The sequence below is a fragment of the Phyllobates terribilis genome, unplaced genomic scaffold (genome assembly GCF_046119375.1).
Source record: "Phyllobates terribilis strain yellow unplaced genomic scaffold, ASM4611937v1 Scaffold_17__1_contigs__length_24005725, whole genome shotgun sequence".
In the NCBI taxonomy this organism is placed as follows: Eukaryota; Metazoa; Chordata; class Amphibia; order Anura; family Dendrobatidae; genus Phyllobates; species Phyllobates terribilis.
The window spans coordinates 11,244,753-11,267,819 of NW_027362777.1; the positions used below are offsets into that span (position 1 = coordinate 11,244,753).

Below are 23,067 nucleotides of genomic sequence, written 5' to 3' on the forward strand. Positions count from 1 at the left end.
TAGAACAGGTAAATTGACCCACAAACAGTCCCGGCTAGGAGGGGACCTGGATGTCTGAGAGAAACGGGGAAATTGGCCCTGGTCAGGGTGAGGGTGTAGGCCTACCGTGCTTTCTGTGCTCCTTCTGGCTATCTCCTCCTTATAGGGTAACAGCCCACGTTTCCGAGCTCTCCGTGTATTCTCGCCTGTATGGCCTGCGACGTGGGTTCCTTTCTGCTCCCAGCCTTGTACGGCTTTGCTGGTCCCTTCTGTTGTGGCAGGGCCTCTAGGCTTCTTAGGCCAAGGAATATACAGTCCGGTGCGAACTGGTTATCTGCTGGGGATGTGGAATCCTCCCAGCCTCAGACACCAAAGTCTGGTAGATTAAGTCCTCTATCTGCCAAGACAGGCTCACTTCTCCTCTTGTCTCTGGCTTGTGGCTCTCCTCCTGCCACACTTCCTCTTAGGTGCAATACAACTTTCTGTCCCTGCTCTGCTCTGGGACACGTCTCAGTCCTGAGACAGGTCATCCGGTTCTCCCTAACCCTGCCCCCAGTACCAGCTTTTATAGGGGCAGCCAGCTCCCCCTACTGGCCTGAGACAGGAGGCATTGCATGCTAATGTTCCCCTGCCTAGAGAACCTCCCCCTTGCTCTCAGACACAGCTTTAATATATTTGTGGCATCCAGGCCAGGGTGACACACTAGCAGTGAGGCTCAATACGCAAGCCATGAGGCCTAGCCGTGAAGCTCAATACGCAAGCCATGAGGCCTAGGCCAAACAAACGTAGGTAGGTACGGAATCATTAAATTTAGATTCTTCCAGACTGATGTTATCATTTCAGCGCCCAACTGGGCCCCTGCTTATTGCCACTCACTAGAGGTTGCTATAGAACACAGCATGGTGTTTCATGATTCACTGATGTTCCATGATTCACTGGTGTTCCATGATTCACGGCTGCTCCTGCCGTGAGCTCCAGGCTTCTACATCCTTGAGGATATAAAACCACATTGAAGGAGGAAGTGGGAGTTGCCTTTTTATTTTGTGCTCAGGGCTTCCTGTCGGGTAATAGGGGTGGATCCTACTCTCTCGTATGGTGCTGTCATGGGGCTCCCAAGGAAAAAGATGGCTCCTGGTGACAGAAGCACATGTTGCAGTAGGAGATCCCAGAGGAGATGGGACCCACCATTTGCAGAAGCCCTTATATGACAAAATGGCAGAAAACCAGAGCAGTAGAAATCACCATAAAGTGGCTCCATTTTGGAAATTATATTCCTCAGTGAATTAATCTATAGGACAAGTGACTATTTTGACTCCAAAGCCACTTTCCTGAAATTAGCACGCAGTGGATCTTGTAGAGTGAAAATTGCACATTTGTCATTTTATAACCCAACACATAGTGACCAGATTGTGCTCCAGGAGACACACACCGTAAATTAAGTGGGTTCTTCTCACTATAGTAATGCCAAATACATGGAAGCTAAATGTGGTTTGGGCACACTGCAAGGCTCAGAATGAGGGGGAGATTTCACTTTGAGAGGTAAGATATTGCTGGATTGGTTTATGGAAGCCATGTTGCTTTTCAAGAGCCTTTGAGCCACTAATAATGTGGAAACCTCTGTTTTTCCATTAACAGATGATGGACCTGAGTGGTGACTTGTTTTTTTGCGAGTAGAAGTTTTTATTGGTATTATTTTCACCTACATAACATTGGTGGCTTCTTATTCCATATTTGGGAGGCAGAATGAATAAACAGTTGAACACTACACTCTTCTGGTTCATCCTATGAGGTTTTCTATTAGACTGTGAACTGTCATTGTCTTGGTGAATAATTAGATTTTTTTGCATAACTTCCCATTTTTACGGACAGTTTAAGTAGAAATGTTCAAAAATATATAATTACAAGGATTTTTATTAAAAAATAATAATTGGTTTTATTATTGGCAGATGTCTGTACCAGGAGATCAGAGGGACAGCTGACATCTTCAATTTTCAAATCAGATAATTTTGAGATCCCACAGGATACAATTGAAATGAATGCCATTACTCCAGATATACCATCATCCCTTCACAGCAAAGATCTGTCATCTGATCCTATGAAACAGGTCCTGTCTTCTGATTCATTACCGACTACTAAGGAAAATCAAAGTCGCAAAATAAGCATTAAAAAACAAATTGCTACTAAAGCAAAGAAGCCATTTTCACGTTCAGAATATGGAAATAGTTTTCCCCTCAAAAAGTCTTTTCTTAAACATGAAAAAATTCACAAAGCGAAGAATAGATTTTCTTGTTCCAAGTGTGGGAGATGTTTTAATCAGAAATCAGATTTTGTTAGGCACCTGAGAACTCACACAGGGGAGAAGCCATTTTCCTGTTCAGAATGTGGGAAATGTTTTACAAAGAAATCAACTTTCATCAGACATCAGAGAACTCACACAGGGGAGAAGCCATTTTCATGTTCAGAATGTGGAAACTGCTTTACAGCGAAATCAAATCTTATTGCACATCAGAGAACTCACACAGGGGAGAAGCCATTTTCATGTTCAGAATGTGGGAAATGTTTTATAAAGAAATTAACTTTTATCAGACATCAGAGAACTCACACAGGGGAGAAGCCATTTTCATGTTCATAATGTGGGAACTGCTTTACAGAGAAAACATATCTTATTGCACATCAGAGAACTCACACAGGGGAGAAGCCATTTTCATGTTCAGAATGTGGGAAATGTTTTGCAAATCAATCAAATCTTATCAGCCATCAGAGAACTCACACAGGGGAGAAGCCATTTTCATGTTCCGAATGTGGGAACTGCTTTACAGAGAAATCAAATCTTATTACACACCAGAGAACCCACACAGGGTTGAAGCCATTTTCATGTTCAGAATGTGAGAAATGTTTTGTACAGAAATCAAAACTTATTGCACATCAGAGAACTCACACAGGGGAGAAGCATTTTTCATGTTCAGAATGTGGGAACTGTTTTACAGAGCAATCAACACTTATGGAACATCAGAGAACTCACACAGGGGAGAAGCCATTTTCATGTTCAGAATGTGGGAAATATTTTGCAAAGAAATCAAATCTTATAAAACATCAGATAATTCACACAGGGGAGAAGCCATTTTCATGTTCAGAATGTGGGAAATGTTTTGTACAGAAATCAAATCTTCTCAAACATCAGAGAACTCACACAGGGGAGAAGCCATTTTCATGTTCAGAATGTGGGAACTGTTTTACAGCGAAATCAACGCTTATCGAACATCAGAGAACTCACACAGGAGAGAAGCCATTTTCATGTTCAGTATGTGGGAAATGTTTTGCAAAGAAATCAAATCTTATCAAACATCAGAGAGCTCACACAGGGGAGAAGCCATTTTCATGTTCAAAATGTGGGAAATGTTTTAACCAGAAAGCAAATCTTGATAGCCACCGGAGAACCCACAAAGAGAAGAATGCCGCAACTACACCCAACTAGTCTCTGTACAGATTATAAAGGCCCTAGCTGCACAACTAAAAACGCCACGGACCTAACTCTCTTAATAGGCCATTGAGGAGTTTTTTGTACCTCCTGAGGAACCAGAGGGGAGGCCACAACACGCTGTCAACCAGGGGAAAGGAAAGTATAAAGTAAAATATGAAAACCCTGAGTGAGAAACTAAAATACATTCATATACACTCCCTGACAGAAGTTATGTCGCTTATCCATGTTATGTAAATAAAAGATTATAACCTGACGTTAAATTCATCCATTGGTTTTATAAATTACTCTTTTGAAAGCTGAAACCCTCCCAAATTTGGTTTCGGTTAAGAAAATAGATTGGCATCAATGGTGAAATATTGATCATTTAATGAACACCGAATGGTCAGATTTTGGCAAGACCAAAGTTTTGTCGCCCACAGAAAGTAATGTGATATTCAAGCAAATAATTATCTTAAAATAAAAATATATGTTGCATAACATTGATGAATGAAGTTGTGGTGCTATTAGAGTCATATTTAATATTTTGTGTGACTTCCATGAGCTTGAAGGACTGCATCCATGCGGTTCAACAATGATTCATACAATTTATTAATGACGTCATCAGGAATAGCAGAGAATGCAGTCTTACATGCCTCCCAGAGTTCATCTAGATTCTTTGGTTTTGTCTTCCAAGCTTCCTCTTTTATCCTACCCCAAACTTGCTAAATGATGTTCATGTCTGGTGACTGGGCTGGCCAGTCCTTGAGCACCTTGATCTTTTTTGCCTGGAGGAACTTTGTTGTAGAGATGGATGTATGAGATGGAGCATCATCCTGCTGCAGAATTTGACCCCTTTTATGATTTGGAATGTAAGAGGTAGCTAATACTTCTTGATATTTTAGGCTATTGATATTGCCTTCCACCTTGCACATGTTTCGCACCCCCCCATACTGAATGTAACCCCAGACCATGATCTTTCTGGGTGTATTTTGGATCCATACGGGCTCAAGTAGGGCTCCTGCAGTATTTGCGGCGGCTGTGGTGTAATTCCACTGAACATTCATCAGAGAAATCCACCTTCTGCCACTTTTCCAGCGTCCATTTGTTTAGCAGGCTGTGGGACTTTGCAAATGCCTCATGGTTTTTTATTTGTCTTTTGTTTAGTGCTGGCTTCTGGGCACTGATTCGACCATGGAGGCTATTTCGAGACAGAATCCTACAAACTGTTCTAGTTGACACAGGGACTTGAGGTGACCAGGCCTGTTGGAGCTCTGCTGCAGTGGAAGAGGGGCTTGCTTTGGATTTCTAACCAATTAACGTTCATCCTGTGCAGTTGTCTTACGGGGTCTGCCTGACCTGGGCTTGTCAAACACATCTTCAGTCTCTTCAAATCTTTTTTTAATTCTTTGTACTTGACGCTGAGACACATTAAAGGTGCCAGCCGCCTCTGCAGTGGATCTGGTCTCCAGCCTCTTGATAATCAAGGCTTTGGTCGCAGGGTGGATTTTTGGCATGTTGTCAGAGCTCAAGTTGCAGTTCAAGTGAAGGTCTGGGGTGCTGAGTTTCTTTTTATACACACCCACTAATTAACCGATCATTTACTGAGCACTGGTGAGGATGTAAATTAGGATTGGGTGCATTATATGACCAGGCGACAAAACTTTTGTCTTACCAAAATCTGACCATTCTGTGTTCATTAAATGATCAATATTTCAGCATTAATGCCAATTTATTTTCTTAACCTAAACCAAATTTGGGAGGGTTTCAGCTTTCAAAAGAGTAATTTATAAAACCAATGGATGAATTTAACGTCAGGTTATAAGCTTTTATTTACATAACATGGATAAGCGACATAACTTCTGTCAGGGAGTGTAGGGCAAAGAAGGCAAGCTAAGGAGAACCAAAAATAAAAGGAACAAGTATAATCTCCCAGAAACCTAACATTGTTAGAATGAAAAGGTACTGGGAGGGAAAGCAAACTGACCGGAAGGATATTTTCACCTTTGTGGTGAAACTTACAAAATTCATCCTCACCAACTGTAAATGTAAAACCTGTCCATGTGTAATGACCACGGACAAGATAAAGATTCCCAACTCACATCAGGACCACAAGATCTCAGGTACTTTCAGCTGCATCACAACTAATGTAGTGTACTTAATTATATGTACCAAATGTCCAACTGGGGGTCTGTATGTAGGGGAGACAGGGCAAAAACTTAGAACAAGGATGAATTCTCATTGTCACACAATAAAAGAAAAAAGAATAGATCTATCTGTGGCCAAACATTTTTGTATCCCTGATCACAGCATCATGGACATGAAATTACTTGTATTAAAAGGTAACTTCAAATCTCAGAGAGACAGCGTTATGACAACCTTTGACACTCGGAGCAGGAATGAATGTGTCACTTGGATTTATGTCTTTTTACTAGTGATGAGCGAATACATTCGGCACTATTCGTTACTCGCACGAATAGTACACAATTCAGGCTATTCTGCAAGTAATTACCTATTCACCTGGGTATATTCGAGTGACCCGCCCAGAATGTTTGGCGCTTTATTTGCAGCCAATGAACATGCTGGGCTTGCTTGCCAATCACAGTAATACCGCTGCCATCTTTGTTGTGGCATTACTGTGATTGGCTGGCCTTACAGCATCGTAGGGGGATATTTAAGCCCTGCCGGCGCCATTTTGCACATAGTAAATGAGGAATCTACGTAGTGTGAGAGCAGGGAGAGTGAAAGCAGCGTATAGGGAGTGTTTGAGTCCAAAAAGCTCTTTTAAGAGCTATTTAGAGTGAAGATTAGTTCTCTAAATTTAAAAAGCCATTGCGCTGATACACTGAGGAGGATAAGTGAGGATTGTTGGAAGGATAATAATGAATGGGTTTTCAAATGTTCAGTGAATTTTATTATTTTATTAATTCATTAAAATACTGTTAGAGATTTCATAGATATATAAATCAGTATAAAACCAAGGAGTCGAGCTATATTAAAAAAGAGACCACTTGGTCAGTCTTCCAGGGATCCAGAGCTGATTAGGACCTGTAATAGGATATATAAAGACTGTGATTACTAGCCTGTATAGGTTAGATGTTTTATGGTAGGACTACTGTACATGTATTTACCTTAAAATGTGAGAAGGTCTCTGTAGATGATGAAGAGGAGGATGAGGAGGGGTGTGGGTCCTCTTGTGAGGTAGGATGTCAGAATTGATGCTGAAATTAGAAATCTCATTAAAGAGAAGAAGCTCTGTCTTGTTTCGGTTAATTCGATTATTTTGAATTATTAGAGGACTTACATAAAGAGCACAAATCTTGATGTTTAATTATTATCCAGGGGTGTCCCCCAGGTGGAAGGGTGTATATTCCTGTGGGGCTGTAGGAGGTTGATTCCGATTGATGTAGCTGGTTGAGCCTGTGGCCTAAACCGAAAATATACAGTTTTATGGTGTTTAAAGCTTATTGTATGTTGTATCTGGTAGTTCGAAGGTTTACCTGGTTATGCTAGGGTGTTACTTATGGGTGATCCTTGAGGGCCCTATTAAGGTTTTGCTTTTATCCTGAAGAAGCAAGAATCCCGGTGTCAGCTACAATAAGATGGTGCCCTAGGGTAGTAAAGTTGTTTAGGAAAGTTCGTATACAGTGTGGCTCACCTATAGAGATGACTTGGCGACCTAAGCGATGGGTATCTGTAACTGGCAGATAGCCCCCTTCCGGGGAGTAGCAGCTGGATAATAATTAAACATCAAGATTTGTGCTCTTTATGTAAGTCCTCTTATAATTCAAAATAATCGAATTAACCGAAACAAGACAGAGCTTCTTCTTTAATGAGATTTCTAATTTCAGCATCAATTCTGACATCCTACCTCACAAGAGGACCCACACCCCTCCTCATCCTCCTCTTCATCATCTACAGAGACCTTCTCACATTTTAAGGTAAATACATGTACAGTAGTCCTACCATAAAACATCTACCCTATACAGGCTAGTAATCACAGTCTTTATATATCCTATTACAGGTCCTAATCAGCTCTGGATCCCTGGAAGACTGACCAATTGGTCTCTTTTTTAATATAGCTCGACTCCTTGGTTTTATACTAATTTATGTATCTATGAAATCTCTAACAGTATTGTAATGAACGAATAAAATAATAAAATTCACTGAACATTTGAAAATCCATTCATTATTATCCTTCCAACAATCCTCACTTACACGGAAGAGGATATCAGCGCAATGGCTTTTTACATTTTGTTTTATCCCCTCAGTGGTTTATGGTGACACATACCGTTTGCTGCAGACCCACTGTGTTAACTTACCAGCGCCCCTATTTTTAGATTTTTACACACACCCAAGATTAGTTCTCTGTTAGGTTGAGAGAGTGTAGGCTGAGATTTAATACGAGGGAGAGGAAAAGGGAGGCAGGGTGTTAGCATTGCAAGTACATGCTGCAGATCTCTGCTAGGTTGCATTGTGTATAGTCAGAAGCATATAAACCGAAGAACATGGCGGAATAGATAAACCATAGTTCATATGTGGGCGCTCTCAATAAAGTACAACCTACAAAAAGAGTGGAGTGACTGAGCCCCAAAAAGAGTCAGGTCACCATCATAATGAGTCCAGATAAAAAATCAGTTTGATTGTGTATCAAAAATCTAAAAAGAAGGTCCCACGGACCCTCCTAAATAGAGCACAACCAATAGAATAGTATGTCATGGGTGAAAACTACACAAAGGACAGAGAGATAACAATATGACTCCACAAATATATGTACACGAAAAGAAGTGACAATATTATCAATCCAAGTATCAATAATTCCAGTTACCAAGTAAATGGGCAACGTAACTTACAATTAATTACATTAAATGTCCTATGTTAATCCATTCCTGGACACTTCAACATGAATAAACAACCAAAATATCCAGATCAATATATACTAAACGTCTGGACAAAGAAGAGATACCAGCTGCATATAAAAGGTATAGATTTTATTTAATCAAATTGATAAAACCAATTAACAAGACAGGGCAACAACCTGTATGAAGGAGCGACACATACATGAGCTGGGAGGGAAAATTAACCCCCAAAAAAGGCCAAAAAACTGAATGTCACTAGTAAACAATGAATTAATCAATATAATGCCATATACGTATATATACAATGTACTTGTTACTAAGTGACATAAATCATACACATGATGGTAACATAGATTTACAAAAATTTATTTAAATCAATACTGAAGAGACTGTCCTAATGAAAAAATTCACAAAATACAGCCTAAAATGCCAACGTTTAAGGTGCCAGTGCTTCAGTGACTATGATGGTCATACAGGCAATGGATAGCCATGTCATGATGTAAAACAGGCCTATGAATACAGGGAAACTGCAGACTGGATCAATCATATATACACAGGGTAAAGTTACCTAGTCAATCCACTGTCACCACATGCAGTGTCGTCCCCACCCGACACTGTTTCGCCAATGCTTCTTCCGGGGCTTGTCTATAGGAATAGGGGCCGTGATATATAAATATTGTACCATCCAATAGAAAATTGCCACGTCAGAGTGTCCGCGTTATTGCTTGTTGTCACATGCCTGGAGTGGGTGGTGCAAACACGCATCGGTCCATCCCTTATGGCAAATGGGACTTCCTGAGAAGCACGCTGTGACCAGCATGCTGAAACGCATAGCGGTCACGTGTGCCAGCACTTCCGGAAGTCTGAAGGGATATGTGCGCTCTATCAATCTATCAATTTGGATTCAGTCAAGGGATATGGGGCCCAGGACATATAGAGGTCTATACAGTTAGGTCCATATATATTTGGACAGAGACAACATTCTTCTAATTTTGGTTCTAGACATTACCACAATGAATTTTAAACAAAACAATTCAGATGCAGTTGAAGTTCAGACTTTCAGCTTTCATTTGAGGGGATCCACTTTAAAATTGGATGAAGAGTTTAGGAGTTTCAACTCCTTAACATGTGACACCCTGTTTTTAAAGGCACCAAAAGTAATTGGACAATTGACTCCAAGGCTATTTCATGGACAGGTGTGGGCAATCCCTTCGTTATGTCATTCTCAATTAAGCAGATAAGAGGCCTGGAGTTGATTTGAGGTGTGGTGCTTGCATTTGCAAGGTTTTGCTGTGAAGTAAACATGCGGTCAAAGGAGCTCTCCATGCAGGTGAAACAAGCCATCCTTAAGCTGCAAAAACAGAGAAAACCCATCCGAGAAATTGCTACTATATAAGGAGTGGCAAAATCGACAGTTTGGTACATCCTGAGAAAGAAAGAAAGCACTGGTGAACTCATCAATGCAAAAAGACCTGGGCGCCCACGGAAGACAACAGTGGTGGATGATCGCAGAATAATCTCCATGGTGAAGAGAAACCCCTTCACAACAGCCAACCAAGTGAATAACACTCTCCAGGAGGTAGGCTTATCAATATCCAAATCTACCATAAAGAGAAGACTGCATGGAAGTAAATACTGAGGGTTCACTGCACGGTGCAAGCCACTCATAAGCATCAAGAATAAAAAGGCTAGACTGGACTTTGCTAAAAAAAAACATCTAAAAAAGCAAGCACAGTTCTGGAAGAACATTCTATTGACAGATGAAACCAAGATCAACCTCTACCAGAATGATGGAAAGAGAGCAGTATGGTGAAGGCGTGGTACAGCTCATGATCCAAAACATACTACATCATCTGTAAAACATGGCGGAAGCAGTGTGATGGCTTGGGCATGCATGGCTGCCAGTGGCACTGGGTCACTAGTGTTTATTGATGATGTGACACAGGACAGAAGCAGCCGAATGAATTATGATGTATTCAGAGCCATACTGTGGGCTCAGATCCAGCCAAATGCAGCCAAACTGATTGGTCTTCGTTTCATACTACAGATGGACAATGACCCAAAACATAAAGCCAAAGCAACCTAGGAGTTTATTAAAGCAAAGAAGTGGAATATTCTTGAATGGCCAAGTCAGTCACCTGATCTCAACCCAATTGAGCATGCATTTCACTTGTTAAAGACTAAACTTCAGACAGAAAGGCCCACAAACAAACAGCAACTGAAAATCACCGCAGTGAAGGCCTGGCAGAGCATCAAAAAGGAGGAAACACAGCGTCTGGTGATGTCCATGAGTTCAAGACTTCAGGCAGTCATTGCCAACAAAGGGTTTTCCACCAAGTACTAGAAATGAACATTTGATTTACAATTATTTAATCTGTCCAATTACTTTTGGTCCCTTTAAAAACAGGGTGGCACATGTTAAGGAGCTGAAACTCCTAAACCCTTCATCCAATTTTAATGTGGATCCCCTCAAATGAAAGCTGAAAGTCTGAACTTCAACTACATCTGAATTGTTTTGTTTAAAATTCATTGTGGTAATGTCTACAACCAAAATTAGAAAAATGTTGTCTCTGTCCAAATATATATGGACCTAACTGTACATAAAATATAATAGGACATTCCTCATACAATATAGGGAATAGAAGGAGAGAAATACATGAAATATTCCCGAATAGAAATAAATATAAAATAAAAACCCAATATGGAACACTTATCTTAATGAGAATAATAGACCAAAGTATAAAAAGAAAATGTGCCTAGTGCAAAGAGTATGTAGTATTCTGAAACCCATACTATATAAAAACAAGCTAGGATAGCTATATATTTCCAATTTTATATAAATAAAGTGCATAAGTGCTCAATATGAGGGCAAGGGTAGTGACCCTAGATAGTCCATACACATTAAAATTAAATATAACTTAAATACCTAAAACCTACAATAAATATGCAAAAGTTGATACATAACATAAATACAGTGGATACGGAAAGTATTCAGACCCCTTTCAATTTTTCACTCTTTGTTTCATTGCTGCCATTTGGTAAATTCTAAAAGGTTCATTTTTTTTTCTCATTAAAGTCCACTCTGCACCCCATCTTGACTGAAAAAAAAACAGAAATGTAGACATTTTTGCAAATTTATTAAAAAAGAAAAAACTGAAATATGAAATATCACATGGTAAGTATTCAGATCCTTTGCTCTGTATTGAGTAGAAACTCCCTTTTCAGCTAGTACACCCATGAGTCTTCTTGGGAATGATGCAACAAGTTTTTCACACCTGGATTTGGGGATCCTCTGCCATTCTTCCTTGCAGATCCTCTTCAGTTCCGTCAGGTTGGATGGTGAACGTTGGTGGACAGCCATTTTCAGGTCTCTCCAGAGATGCTCAATTGGGTTTAGGTTAGGACTCTGGCTGGGCCAGTCAAGAATGGTCACAGAGTTGTTCTGAAGTCACTCCTTTGTTATTTTAGCTGTGTGCTTAGGGTCATTGTCTTGTTGGAAGGTGAACCTTCGGCCAAGTCTGAGGTCCAGAGCACTCTGGAAGAGGTTTTCATCCAGGATATCTCTGTACTTGGTCGCATTCATGTTTCTTTCAATTACAACCAGTCGTCCTGTCCCTGCAGCTGAAAAACACCCCCATAGCATGATGCTGCCACCACCATGTTGCACTGTTGGGATTGTATTGGGCAGGTGATGAGCAGTGCCTGGTTTTCTCCACACATACCGCTTACAATTATCACCAAAAAGTTCTCTCTTCGTCTCGTCAGAACAGAGAATCTTATTTCTCATAGTCTGGGAGTCCTTCATGTGTTTTTGAGCAAACTCTATGTGGACTTTCATATGTCTTGCACTGAGGAGAGGCTTCCGTCGGGCCACTCTGCCATAAAGTTAAAAGTAAAAACACAGGAGAAAACTGAGTGTACAGCATATAGAAAAGACTTTATTAGTAAAAATATAAATACATAATATTACATATATAGTAAATAGATGCAAATAGGGAGATGATACAGAACCACGGAAGCACGTAGCGGCTATCCACAGCTAACAAATGTAGCAGGATAGTATAAAGAGGGGGAGAGGGAAGAGCGACCCAGAGTAGCAAGTGCTAATGATGGACAAAATAGGAGAGGTATGTATAGAAGGATATCAGTACTTCAAGTAATAGTGGATACATATCCCATTTTTCCCCCTAATGGGGCCAGAGTAGGTATAGTCCATAATATAAAATACACTCACCGATGAAATCACCAAGGGACGCTCAAGGAGGGGGCCAGGGGACAGGGCAGGAGCAGACCAGTGTGGGACCTGCGGGCCTCGACGCGCGTTTCGCAAGTTTGCTTTGTCAAGAGGCGTCACAGTGAGGGCACCGGCGTCTTTTTAAATACCCCCCCCAAAAAAAATTAGGTCACATGTGCACGCATGTGACCGGAAGGAAATGGCCGCCAACCGGAAGGCGTGAGCGGCGCATGCGCGGGGATCGTCAAACCGTCCCGCCCCCAGAACGCCCGTCATGACATCGGCGCGAACCCGGAAGTGCTAAGGAGCAGAGTCCGGGGTAGCGCCGACACCATGGAGACAGACGCCTGGGAAGCCAGGAGGGTGAGTAGCCCCGCGCATGCGCACCGCCAAACCAGGAGGCCAGGTATAGTTACCAAAATACTCTTGTCCACATATGCATTATATCACCATATGATCATAATGATAAAATTTGTTAGATGGATCATCACCCTTAACACTCTGGCACCGCGGGGTTGGAATGAAAGTTTGGGCTTCTCACCTTTTTTGTGACACATATCGTGCTTTTTTGTCCTGCGCCTCTATTGGATTGACGGTCCTTACAATCCCCTTTTGGGTAATATGGAGGAACAAATTTTATCATTATGATCATATGATCATCCTCCTTTTGGATACTATTTACTATGCAGCCTATGCGCCATTTACTGCATGCTCTCCTGTGGCCCCTTCTGTACATATTTCCTCATAGGCAGTCAGCCTCCGTGGCTCATGTTGTTTTTAATATTTATTAGTATGGATTTATTATTTTTCATTTCTTAATTTCTTTCTTTTTGTATGTATATATAGTGTCCTTCTCTGTGGACCTTATACCTATCGTGCAGCCTGCTTCCAGTGATATCCTCCCTCTCGCTGACAAGATCGAAGATAAGGAAATGGATTGATTTTTGACATCTTCAGATACTGCCCCCAGGTTGCCTTTATGTCATGGACATTTCCACCTCCCTTTTTCTACATTTGCACCTATTGTCTCTATGTATTTCAATTTGTGTAGTTGTACTCACTTATATATGTTCCATGTGAGACTTATTGCATTTGATTATGGTGATATAATGCATATGTGGACAAGAGTATTTTGGTAACTATACCTGGCCTCCTGGTTTGGCGGTGCGCATGCGCGGGGCTACTCACCCTCCTGGCTTCCCAGGCGTCTGTCTCCATGGTGTCGGCGCTACCCCGGACTCTGCTCCTTAGCACTTCCGGGTTCGCGCCGACGTCATGACGGGCGTTCTGGGGGCGGGACGGTTTGACGATCCCCGCGCATGCGCCGCTCACGCCTTCCGGTTGGCGGCCATTTCCTTCCGGTCACATGCGTGCACATGTGACCTAATTTTTTTGGGGGGGGATATTTAAAAAGACGCCGGTGCCCTCACTGTGACGCCTCTTGACAAAGCAAACTTGCGAAACGCGCGTCGAGGCCCGCAGGTCCCACACTGGTCTGCTCCTGCCCTGTCCCCTGGCCCCCTCCTTGAGCGTCCCTTGGTGATTTCATCGGTGAGTGTATTTTATATTATGGACTATACCTACTCTGGCCCCATTAGGGGGAAAAATGGGATATGTATCCACTATTACTTGAAGTACTGATATCCTTCTATACATACCTCTCCTATTTTGTCCATCATTAGCACTTGCTACTCTGGGTCGCTCTTCCCTCTCCCCCTCTTTATACTATCCTGCTACATTTGTTAGCTGTGGATAGCCGCTACGTGCTTCCGTGGTTCTGTATCGTCTCCCTATTTGCATCTATTTACTATATATGTAATATTATGTATTTATATTTTTACTAATAAAGTCTTTTCTATATGCTGTACACTCAGTTTTCTCCTGTGTTTACATTTATCTTGAGTAGGCAGTTTTTTGTGCGACTATGGGGTGTGAGTCGTGGCTCTTCCGCACTCCATACTCGTGATCCTCACTATGCTTGCCGAAGTGTTTATTATCACTCTGCCATAAAGGCCCGACTAGTGGAGGGCTGCAGTGATAGTTGACTTTGTGGAACTTTCTCCCCATCTCCCTACTGCATTTCTGGAGATCAGTCACAGTGATCTTGGGGGTTCTTCTTTCCCTCTCGCACCAAGGCTCTTCTCCCACTATTGCTCAGTTTGGCAGGACAGCCAAGTCTAGGAAGACTTCTGGTGGTCCTAAACTTCTTCCATTTAAGGATTATGGAGGCCACTGTGCTCTTATGAACCTTGAGTAATGCAGAAATTCTTTTATAACCTTGGCTAGATCTGTGCCTTGCCACAATTCTGTCTCTGAGCTCCTTGGGCAGTTCCTTTGAGCTCATGATTCTCATTTGGTCTGACATGCACTGTGAGCTGTGGGGTCTTATATAGACAGGTGTGTGCCTTTCCAAATCAAGTCCTATCAGTTTAATTAAACACAGCTGGACTCCAATGAAGGAGTAGAACCATCTCAAGGAGGATCACAAGGAAATGGACAGCATGTGCCTTAAATATGAGTGTCTGAGCAAAGGGTCTGAATACTTATGACCATGTGATATCAATTTTTCTTTTTTAATAAATTTGCACAAATTTCTACATTTCTGTTTTTTTCAGTCAAGATGGGGTGCAGAGTGTACTTTAATGAGAAAAAAATGAACTTTTTAGAATTTACCAAATGGCTGCAATGAAGCAAAGAGTGAAAAATTTAAAGGGGTCTGAATACTTTCCGTACCCACTGTATATATTAGTATAAAAAAAAACTATACATTTAAGAACCACATCTAACATAGTGATACATTAATTCACATAGCCGACTATATTGTCACTGTAGTCTTCTATCCCACACGTATAGAGTCATCCGCGAGGATAGACGTGCAACTGCCTTGCTCGTACAGTTGAGCTGGTCCCCCAGCCACTGGAAACAGACATCCCGCATGACCCATCAACCCAGGCAAAAGCTTTCCTAAGGATGAATAAAAACAATTAAAAACAAGCACCAATACATATACAATAAAACCATAAGATATTAAAAGAAACCCCCATCTACTCTTTAGCCTCTATTATAGGAAGGAACTGAACCCAAAGCTTTCATTAAGTCCTGCCGGTGCTAGGGTACCCAGTCGATAGATCCACTTACTCTCCAATTGTGCTAAAATCTTCCCCAGGTCCACTCCTCTTGCTCCCATGGTGACTTGATCAATATCTATGATGCGGAATTCTCTTGGGCTGCATTGATGGTGATGTAAAAAATGGCGTGGTAAAGTTTTGAGAGTGCTAGGGTCTTCCACCGTTTTGGCTTTGATAATGTCCCTAACATGCTCTCTTACTCAAATTTTTAATTCTTTAGTAGTAAGTCCGACATATATCTTTTTACAAGGACATTGGGCATAATAAATTACGCCCTTCAAGGTACAATTTAAATGTGCTCTTATTTCAAATGTTTTGGAGCCACCAAAATTATCAAACTTCTTTGCCTTCTTCAAATAACCACACGCCTTACAAAGCCCGCACGGGAAAAAAACATTAATTTCTTTCCTGTTTATCTCTACATCTCTCCAGATTATAGTGACTGTAAACCAACAGATCTTTTAAGTTTGGACTTCGCTTCGCCACCATTGAGGGTGCTGGGGGGAGGATTTGACAGAGGATAGGATCTGTTAATAGAACTTACCAGTGCTTCTGTATTATTGATCTCACTTCAGGCCACTGATTGTTATATACCAAAATAAATCATACCTCCTCCGATTTGTTGATGTTTTTTTTATTGCCATAAATTTATTGATCTCTTGGGGTTCGTGCTGCTATCCTGTAACTCCGTCTGATTGACCTACGGCTATATCCCCTCTTCAAACCGATTTGCCAGTTCTGTCACTTGTTCCTCAAATGTTTTCTCATTAGAGCATATCCTCTTGGCCCTAAGGAACTGACCTATTGGAATTCCTCTTATGGTGGAGGGTGGGTGTGCCAATTCTGCGTGCAACAACGAGTTTGTCGCAGTTGGTTTCCTAAATATGTCAGTAGTTATAATACCATTCTCAGATACCCTGATTTTTAAATCCAAGAAGTCCAGACTTCTTCCAGATTTATATGTTAGCCGAATATTCAAATTATCATTCAGCTTGGTCATAAGCCTCTCCAAATCTCTGGCCGTAGCCTCCCGCGCAAACCATATATCATCAATGTATCTCATCCTTCCCTGGACGGTGTCCATCTCAACAGGTGGTATCCGCCTGGAATATATCCCGCTCCCACAAACCCAGAAAAAGGTTGGCGTAGGAGGGGACACAGGAGGCCCCCATATCGGAGCCGTGTTGTTGTAAGTAGACACATGTCGAAGGACAAATTCCAGGAGGACCACGAGCAGCTCGGCCAGGGACAGCTTAAGACCACTTGACTTCAGATACCACGAAACCACCCTAATACCATCTTCATGTTTGATGGACGTATAAAGTGTCTCTATGTCTGCAGTGACCATGACTATATGGTCACCGAGGCAGAGGTGATCCAATCTTTGTAGGGCGGCCGTGGTATCTTGTAGGAGGGCAGGCCAGAGACCAAGGGCTTCAAGTAGTGATCAATTACATTAGATATAATTTCACACAAACTGCCGTTACTGGCAACAATTGGCCTGCCTGGCGGATCAATCAGATTTTTGTGATGTTTTGGAATTAAGTCAAAGGTGGCCAAACGGGGCTGTAGTTTGCGCACCGTATCCAACAGCTCTTTTGGTATCACACCCTGTTTGAATGCCCTTTCGAGGATAGACACCAATTCATCCTGGAAAGAGGATAGGGGGTTATAAGAAAGTTTTTTTTATAACAATGGGGGGTATTCAGAAGTTTACATGCTTGCTTTTTGTAAAGGCTGACTGGCCCGACAACGAGGTTTCCCCATTTATCCGCAGGTTTAAAAATAACATCTTTCAATTTTTGTAAATATTTTAGCGACATTTTTTTTCCATTTTACTTAGGTTAGATTTCCAAGGCGTACATTGGGAAAGATTCTCAATGTCCAAAGTGACCAACTTAGTGAATACCTCAATGGCAGGACATAGGCTGAGGGCTGGAAATTTCTTAGATTTGTTACATAGATTACGGGGAAAGTCACTAACCTCTGAATTACTTTCTGCCTCCAGAGATTCCAGGGTTTCCAATGCTTCCCTTTCTTCTCTGGTAGGAAATAGGTCATGCAACGCTGTTTTGTAATGTAATTTTTTGTAAATGAGTTTCCTTGCAAATAGATGTGTATCTTTCACCGTAGTGAACTGGTCTAGGTGATGAGAGGGAGGATAGATAGGGCCCTTCTCTAAGAGTGTTAGTTGAGTTGTGAATAAGGTATGGGTAGATAAATTAATTACCTTATCTGTCACCACCTACCTTTTATATACAGCTGGTATCTCTTCTTTGTCCAGACGTTTAGTATATATTGATCTGGATATTTTGGTTGTTTAACGTAACTTACAAGCACGGTATACAATCATACATATGTGTTATCCTGGCACAATGTTGTGCACAATGCCCCCCGAAGAGCCTCACGCGAAACACGCGTCGGGTCCCCAGCGAGACACCGGTACATACAGCACTATGGGTATGTTATGACTCATCTTTATGTCAGTGTCAATTTCTCTTCCCAGGCAATGTCAGTATATTTCTGAACATCATAGAAGGTTACACATGTCTTATGGGCACCTTTACTGTTATGATGCCAGGATAACACATATGCATGATTGTATACAGTGCTTGTAAGTTACGTTGTCCAATTACTTGGTAACTGGATTTATTGATACTTGGATTGATAATATTGTCACTTCTTTTCATGAACCCATATATGTGGACTCACATGGTTGTCTCTCTGTCCTTTGTGTAGTTTTCACCTATGACCTACTATTTTATTGGTTGTGCTCTATTTAGGAGTGTCCGTGGGACCTCCTTTTTTATATTTTTAATACACAATAAAACTGATTTTTTATCTGGAATCATTATGCCTGCTGAGCTATGCAAACTAAACTATTTACCAGTAATTTTCCTGAGTCTGCTGTTGGCGTGTGTCATAAAGGCAGTATAACGAAAAAATTACTCTGCTATTGGTTAAATAAAAAGCGTATATCTATCTAGCAGTTGTGCATTTAGCGCAAAGCCTTCTGAGATATGCAAACTAAACTATTTACCACTAATTTTCCTGAGTCTGCTGTTGCCGTGTGTAATAAAGCTGATAGCTTACAAAAATTGCCCACACATTGCTACATACAGGGAATTTATATGACGCGCCCCTGGGCCTGTGTCGCGCTGCGTTGCGCATGCGGGAGCTTACCCGGAGCCGGATCAGATGGGGGTAGTAGTCTTGTGGCGGTGACCCGGTCCGTGCCCAGGGAGTCAAACTGGACGGCAGTGTTCTTAATAGTAGATGTTGTACGACTACGCCACCCGTTGAATGCAGCTATGGAGCTGCCGCTGCAGGGCAGACCGCTGAGGCCGGTGGAAGGATGGTGCAGCGGGGATGGTATAACCCCCAACGGGAGGGGTATGGCCTCAGGGCAGCCGACGTGGATGATGGGGGTAGCAGGAACCACTCGGAGACGGTACGGTGTAGTTCAGGGTCTTTACTGGTGACAAAGATAGACCCTCCCGGAGTACTGGCTAGCGATTGGGGCCTGGTCAGTCCTTGAGCAGATGGGATCTCCCCTGGCCAGGCGGAGTTGTAGGCCTCCCAAACTAACGATACTCTTCTGGCTACCTTGCTAGAAGCGAGTTTAAGTAGCCCACGTCCCTGAGTGTACCGTGTGGTGCTCACCCGTATGGCCGGTGACTCGGGGCCTTCTAGTAGCTTCCGCTCCACGACGGCGGTGCTGGTCCCATGCGTGTGACCGTGCCTTCGGGTTTCTTGGCCAGAGGACCTGAAATCCCCTGCCTGACGGATTCTGCTGCTGGGTAGGAGTTAGTCCCCACAGCCTCGGACTCCGGGTCCGGTAAGAAATCTTCTCAGTCAGGGCGAGCTCTGCAGCTGCCAGCCCCTGACTCCTTGTAACACTGCTCCCACAGAGCTCCTGTTGTTTCTTCCTATGCTGCTTCTCTTCTCTACTTCTGGCATGGCCCAGGAGCTGGGCCCAGCCGGAGCCACAGCTCCCTGTCAGCCCTCCTGGCTGAACTCTCCCTCTGAACTCTCTAACCCTGCCTCAGCCCCAGGTTTATATAGGGGAAGTCCTTCCCCTCCCAGGACTGGGCAGGAGGTGTGGCATGCATAGGATTCCTGACCAAGAGATCTCCCACCTGCTCTCAGACATAACATTGCATTACTGTGGAAACCAGACCCCTGGGGTGCCACATTCCCCCCTAGTGAAATTTAGTACTCCGGGACTAAACATATTTTTAGAAAAACATAACAAGGTATAACAATAATAATACAATAAGAAAAACACATAAAGGTGGTCACGGCATGTCCGCAACCGGGTGCAGTCTTTGAAGGAAACAAAGGTGTCCATTTCACCAAAACAGGGAGACGTAACCAGGTAGGGGTCTGTCCTGCCCCGAGTCCTTAACAGTCTTTTAGTCCATCCTGGGTTACGCTCCACTAACTGTACAAAGGATTCCCGGTAAATCCACCAAGGACTCCTATAAATTACTAGAAACACATAATTATTTACAGGATATGGCCGCTCTCAGTCCTCGGCCAGTGGGGATAAGGATTGGCTGCTCACAGTCCTCAGCCTGGTAAGGGATAGGGGATGGCTGCTCACAGTCCTCAGCCTGGTAAGGGATAGGGACACACGGGGAACAATTCACTAATCCCAACGGGGACCATATTTTAATTAGCAGCAGTCCTTGTACCCTAACGGGCAACTATGTACAGCTCTTTATTCACGCTACTTCCCTTCAGTAGCTATGTCCTCTTTGTGCTCCCTCCTGAGGGTAGTCCTCAGACCCATCCGGGTCCTCTTGGCTTTCCTCGTATTGGTAGTACTGCAGCTCCTCCTCGGTTAGCTGGGTTAGTATCTCTGCGACAGTCCTCCTCCCAGGTGGCCAGGACTTTACCTCCCTTTGGGCTGCTCCGGTTAATTGGGCCACCAGGATGCTCACTTTTTGCTCCTCTGTGAGGGGGTACACCTGGAAGAGGCTATCCAGCTTTTCTCTAAAGTCATGCAGGGTATGTGACTCCCCTGAGTACTGGGGTAGCCAGGCTGCCCCCGGGATATAGGGCATGGTGAAAGGCATGACCGCAACAGCGGTGGCGCTGGCGGGGGTTGAAGCGGTGAAGCTTTCCTCCGTATCCGACATCCTTCTCCCCCCTAGTGGACCGTGGCCTACCTTGCGATGATCCTCTTCCGTAGGCCGCGGCTCCGCAGTGAATCGTCAGGGTTGAGGACCTTCCATCGCGCTCCTGTGACGTCGGCGTCTGCTGGGCTCCTTCCAGGACCTTACGCAACGTCCGGACGTGAGGCGGGGCTTCAGTTCTCGAGCGCTTTCGGAGTCCACGCTCCTCTTCTTCCCGCGCGGCGTCCTCAAGATGGCGTCCAATGGCGGGAAAACTCCACGTATGGCGGGAAGAAGGCCGAAGATGGCGCCGGATGGCGGGAAAACTCCACCGATGGCGGGAAGGAAGCGGAAGATGGCGCCGGATGGCGGGAATCTTCACCACAGGTAAGTTTGAACAGTCTTTTTCAGGCACGCAGTACCCGGTGGTTGCGGGCACGAAATCCTGCCGACTACGCCAAAAGTTGACGCGCCCCTGGGCCTGTGTCGCGCTGCGTTGCGCATGCGGGAGCTTACCCGGAGCCGGATCAGATGGGGGTAGTAGTCTCGTGGCGGTGACCCGGTCCGTGCCCAGGGAGTCAAACTGGACGGCAGTGTTCTTAATAGTAGATGTTGTACGACTACGCCACCCGTTGATTGCAGCTATGGAGCTGCCGCTGCAGGGCAGACCGCTGAGGCCGGTGGAAGGATGGTGCAGCGGGGATGGTATAACCCCCAACGGGAGGGGTATGGCCTCAGGGCAGCCGACGTGGATGATGGGGGTAGCAGGAACCACTCGGAGACGGTACGGTGTAGTTCAGGGTCTTTACTGGTGACAAAGATAGACCCTCCCGGAGTACTGGCTAGCGATTGGGGCCTGGTCAGTCCTTGAGCAGATGGGATCTCCCCTGGCCAGGCGGAGTTGTAGGCCTCCCAAACTAACGATACTCTTCTGGCTACCTTGCTAGAAGCGAGTTTAAGTAGCCCACGTCCCTGAGTGTACCGTGTGGTGCTCACCCGTATGGCCGGTGACTCGGGGCCTTCTAGTAGCTTCCGCTCCACGACGGCGGTGCTGGTCCCATGCGTGTGACCGTGCCTTCGGGTTTCTTGGCCAGAGGACCTGAAATCCCCTGCCTGACGGATTCTGCTGCTGGGTAGGAGTTAGTCCCCACAGCCTCGGACTCCGGGTCCGGTAAGAAATCTTCTCAGTCAGGGCGAGCTCTGCAGCTGCCAGCCCCTGACTCCTTGTAACACTGCTCCCACAGAGCTCCTGTTGTTTCTTCCTATGCTGCTTCTCTTCTCTACTTCTGGCATGGCCCAGGAGCTGGGCCCAGCCGGAGCCACAGCTCCCTGTCAGCCCTCCTGGCTGAACTCTCCCTCTGAACTCTCTAACCCTGCCTCAGCCCCAGGTTTATATAGGGGAAGTCCTTCCCCTCCCAGGACTGGGCAGGAGGTGTGGCATGCATAGGATTCCTGACCAAGAGACCTCCCACCTGCTCTCAGACATAACATTGCATTACTGTGGAAACCAGACCCCTGGGGTGCCACATATACATAACACATCTGTGAGGCTACTTGTGAAAAATAAAGCCAGGGAATTTTTTTCCATAAAGCATTCAATATGGGAAAGGGTGACGTTGAGGAACGGGGATGTGGATGTGGTGGTGCCCAAAGGTCAGAAGTAGTGATGAGCGAGTGTGCTCGACACTGCTTGGTTCTAGCCCAAGCATCTCACTGCTCGACATTCTTGGCGAGTATTTCCGGGATGCTTGGGCGGGAGCTCGGGTCCCCGTCCTGCATGTTTGGTGCTCTTAAGAGAGCCAATGAACATGCAGAGATTGTCTGCCACTCACTGTAATGCCATAGCCATCTTGGTTGTGGCATTAGAGTGATTGGCTGGCCGCATATCGTCATCGGGTATATATAAGACCTGGTGCCCCTATGCTTATCACAGTCTAACCTGGAAACAGGCAGAGTAGGGAGAGGTGCTGCTGTGTGAAGGACAGAATTGGCAGTGTAATAGTTAGGTATAGGTATTCCACACCAAGATAGATATCCATCTGAACTAACAGTCCTTCTGAAGACTAATCCAGCTGCATATATTCAGTGGTGATAGCAGGAGTTAGGCAGGCAGGTTTTGTGGACACTGTATACAGCACAATAGGGTCCATTGCACGTTCTGTCTGCTCCTGCTGTTACAGATATCTGTAGACATGGCCACAGATATCAGGGGCCAGGTCTAATTTTTTTTTTATCTTAATCCTGATTAGTAGCTTAAAAAGCAATACAGTACACCATTTTGCTGCTCCAT

General features: G+C 44.0%; 1 protein-coding gene and 1 pseudogene across 1 annotated transcript in view; both read left to right on the forward strand.

Annotated features, from left to right (window-relative positions):
• LOC141176190 (oocyte zinc finger protein XlCOF29-like) overlaps window positions 1–23,067 on the forward strand; it is a 434,978-nt gene that overhangs the window by 21,776 nt on the left and 390,135 nt on the right. The gene's annotated exons all lie outside the window — the stretch shown is intronic.
• Window positions 1,917–3,708, forward strand: LOC141176078 (uncharacterized; annotated as a pseudogene).